This window comes from Pinus tabuliformis, chromosome 8 (genome assembly GCF_031772625.1).
Source record: "Pinus tabuliformis cultivar Carrire ecotype Pingquan chromosome 8, CPIR1, whole genome shotgun sequence".
Lineage (NCBI taxonomy): Eukaryota > Viridiplantae > Streptophyta > Pinopsida > Pinales > Pinaceae > Pinus > Pinus tabuliformis.
Window position 1 is genome coordinate 605,738,505 of NC_142294.1, and position 4,386 is coordinate 605,742,890.

Genomic DNA, 4,386 nt, shown 5'->3' on the forward strand with positions numbered 1-4,386 from the left:
ATTATAGAGAGCGAATGGAGTCAATGGAGTTGGTAGAAACTATAAGGAGCCTGAAAATGGAGATGTAGAGTTGATAATGAGAGGATGCTGAAATATCAAAAGGAGAAAATTTGAATAAACACTCAACTATTATATAGCTTAAACCAATTGCAAAAATAAATAAATAATGGATCAAGTTCAAGGTATGCCGAAGGAGATAGAGTCCATTTGAGAAGTGAAAACCATGGAATATCATCGCATATAAGAAGTTCTACGAGGAATAAAAAGAATTATTACTCAATGGAAATTTTAAAGAGGAATCCATACACATCTAAAGAATCATAGAGAAATACATAAGATGGGAAAAGATGGAGAATCTTGGTTTTTAGGAATAAGGGAATAATCTATGTTGCATAACTACTCACCGAATCTAGAAGCCACAATTGTTATATACAATTTATAGGGGAAATATTCTATTTTATAGCGCCAACCAATGCATGTTAAGCACATCAATGAGATGATAATTTCCTAGCAACAACTCAATAAGCATTTCTAGTAGCAATATGTTTTTAAGCATTACTATGACAATAACATGAAAACATTTTTCAAGCTCAAATTGAGAAATATGGCCATGAAAGAGTTTCCTTCACTCTACAAATATCAAACTAAATTTGATGAACCAAAGATTATTGAAGAGATAATCAAGAAGGGAAAATTCTTGTATGACTAGAGCAAAGGAAAATAAGAATTTCAAATTCTTTAGAGAGAAAAGAAAAAGGAAAAAAAAAGATTAGAGGAGGAATGGATTCCATCCTCCTCTCTTCAGGAATGATCCTAATACATATTAGTAGAGCTATGTAGCTCAAAATGGGCCTATGATGGAAAATTTATTGGGAAAATGGGAAAGGAAACAAATAAAATGTTGGGATGTGAAGGAAAAATTGTGTACAAATATTTCTTTCAATAGGAAATGTAGAATTAGGAGCACGCACAACTTACAAGAGGAAACTATAGTGGAATATATATGTAAGAATATCCCAAGAATATATGACATCCTAGAAAAGTGACAATAAGACCATTAGTCACACATGATTAAGGTTAAAGATAAGGTTGCCAAACAACCTATTACAATTTTAATAGATTTGGGAGGAATTCATAGTTACATTTCCCTTGGTTTCATTAAATCTTTCATGGAAATAAGAATGAGAAACCATGTTTAGCTCAACTCTATGCTAGAATTAAAATTAAGGAAATTAATGAGATTTTGGTTTTCCATTAGATATGGATGGTGTCATTGATTGTTACAGAACGAAACATGATACCACTTCATTCATATGATTCTCTTATTAGAATGGATTGGTCGGTTGCTCATAATGTTATCCTATATTGTCATAATAAGATTTTGACTTGTCTTGATCAAGAAGGAAAGTTGAGAATAGTGAAAGGAATTCATAGATCAATTTCTATAAGGGAAATTTAATCTTTACAAATGAATAAATGTTATAGGAAACGGTGCCAATTGTATGCAATTCATGTGGAAGAGAAAGTGAAATGTAGAAGCCCAAACCTTGAGGACTTTCTAATGCTAAAAGCTTGTCAAATTGTATATGGGGATATGTTAGATTTACCACCAAAAATAGATTGATTGTTCTATCAATTTTCTACTTGTAGTTGCTCTAGAATATAAGAATCCATACATAATTAGTGCAACTAAATTGGAGTACAAATTGCAATTAAAATAATTGCTAAAGAAGTGGTATATACACCTATATGTCTCTCATTGGAGATCATTGGGGCTATTTGTAATGAGGAAATATGAGACTTTGAAACTATGCATTGATTTTATATAGTTGAACAAGGTCGATGTGAGAAATAAATATCATCTTCCAATAGTTGATGAACTATTTGATTAGTGAAGAGGATAAAAGGCATCTTCAAAGATATATCTAAGGTTAGACTACTATTAGATAAGGAAAAGTGTTGAAGACATTAATCAGATAAATTTTAGAACTAGGTATGGACACCATGAATTTGTAGTGGCACCATTTGGATTATAAAATGCACTATTTACCTTCTCGTGGTTAATGATTCGAACAATTATAAATTATTTAGATAATTTTTTCATTTATTCCTAGATGAAATTCTTATTGAATCAAAGTTGGATGAGAAGCATGAGGAGAACTTAAGGCTAGTACTACAAGTGATAATAGAGCATAAATTATATGGAATGTTAAGCAAAACTTTCATTTTGTAAGCCTCCATACACAATTAGTACAACCAAATTGAAGGAGTACAAAATGCATTTGAAAGAATTGTTAAAGAAGGGACATATACACCTAAGTGTCTCTCATTGGTGATCGCTAGAACTATTTTTAATGAAGGAAGATGAGACTTTGAAACTATTCATTGATTTGAAATAGTTGAACAAGGTCAATGTGAGAAATAAATATCCTCTACCAAGAATTGATGAACTATTTGATTAGTGAAGAGAATAAATGGTATTTTCAAAGATATATCTAAGCTTAGACTACAATTAGATAAGGATAAAGGGTCAAGACATCAATAAGATAACTTTCAAAACTAGATATGGACACCATGAATTTGTAGTGGTGCCATTTGGATCGAAAAATGCACCAGATTCCTTCATGTGGTTAATGAATGGAATAATTAGAAATTATTTAGATAAAATTGTCATTTATTCCTATATACAATCTTATTTAATCAGATTTGGAGGAAAGTCATGAAGAGCAGTTAAGGTTAGTACTGCAAGTACTAATGGAGCATTGGCTATATGAAAAGTATAGCAAATGTTCCTTTTATCAAAGGAGAACTTATTACTCGTCTCAGAAAGAATATATTAGATCCAAAGAATATTAAATCTATTAAGAAATGGCCTGCATCTAAGAATGTAGTTGAGGTAAGGTCCTTCATGGGTTTTTCTAGATATTATAAATGGTTCCTACAAGTATTTTCCAAGATTGTTCATCCCGATACATATTTAGAAAAGAAGGGAATTAAATTGGAATGAACAGAAAAGTGTGAAGAAAGCTTCCAATCTTTAGTGAAATTACTTACTAGTGCATACATTCTTAGGATTGCTAAACCAAAGGGAGGAGGAAGTGTTTAAAGAAGTGGAACCATAGTTGCAGCATATGGAAGCAACTTATTTGGTGGGGGGGGGGGGGGGGGGGGGAGGGGATACTTGTTAGAGGAATCAAAGAAGAGGATCATCCATCTATAGACTACTAGGAAGAAAAGATTGGTTGATAAGGGGCAAACATGGAGTCAAAAAAGTAGAGTTATTTGGTTGAAAAATGGAGATGAAAATATGAAGTTTTTTCAGGAATTTGTAAGAGGTCATCGAGCTCAAAATAAAAAATGGGATTTGGATGATCTAGAAGGTGGTAGAGCTTTAAATTTTAAACATATCGTAAGGATGGGAAAAAAACGCTTCATAAATATGTATAAGGCAGTTTCTGAAGTGACCATTATTGAATTTATCTCATTAGATCGATCATTTCCTAAGTATGAAAATGAATAAGACAGATGGTGCTTAATGAATCTTTTATCTGAGGTTGAATTACAAAATGTTCTCCATTGTTTCTAAAAACAAAAAAGCCCTGGACTAGATGGTTGGTTCGTTGAATTCTTCTCTGGGCTATATGATATCTTAAGGGGGGATCTCTTAAAGGTGGTCAAGGATTGCATATAATCAGATAGGATGCTTGATTCTTTTAACTCTACCTTTATTTCCCTCATCCCCAAGACTGATTCTCCATGCTCTTTTGACAATTTCAGGTCCATAGCTTTATGCAATTGTATTTATAAGGTCATAGCCAAAATTATAGCCAACAATCTTAAGTCAATCCTCTCTAAAAATGTTTCTAAGGAACAATTTTCATTCATGGAAGGATGACAGTTACATGAGGCAATTGGGGTTGCATAGGAAGATATTCATAGTTTAAAAGCGAAGAAAATTAAGGGCCTGGTGATTAAAATTAATTTTTCCAAAGCATATGACATAATTTAGTTGTATATAGATTAGATTGTTATTGACTTATTTGGGATTTGAAGTTCATTTTATAAATTGGGTCATGTTTTTCATAACCACTATAGCATTTGATGTGCTTATTAATGGGGTGCCATCTATATTCTTTAATGCACAATGTGTCTTGAGGCAGGTTTGTCTTCTTTCTTCACTACTTGTCTTGCTAGTGGCTAAGGGTCTCACTAGATTGTTGGTTGAAGCAAAAAGGAGGGGTGACTTAAAGGGTGAAATTGTAGAAAATGATTTAACAAGCACTCATTTATTGTTCATGATATTCTCTTGTTCTGTGACAGGGCTAAGAGGGATTTAGCTTCCATCAAAGGAGCCTTATCACTCTTTGAGAAAACTATAGGCATGTA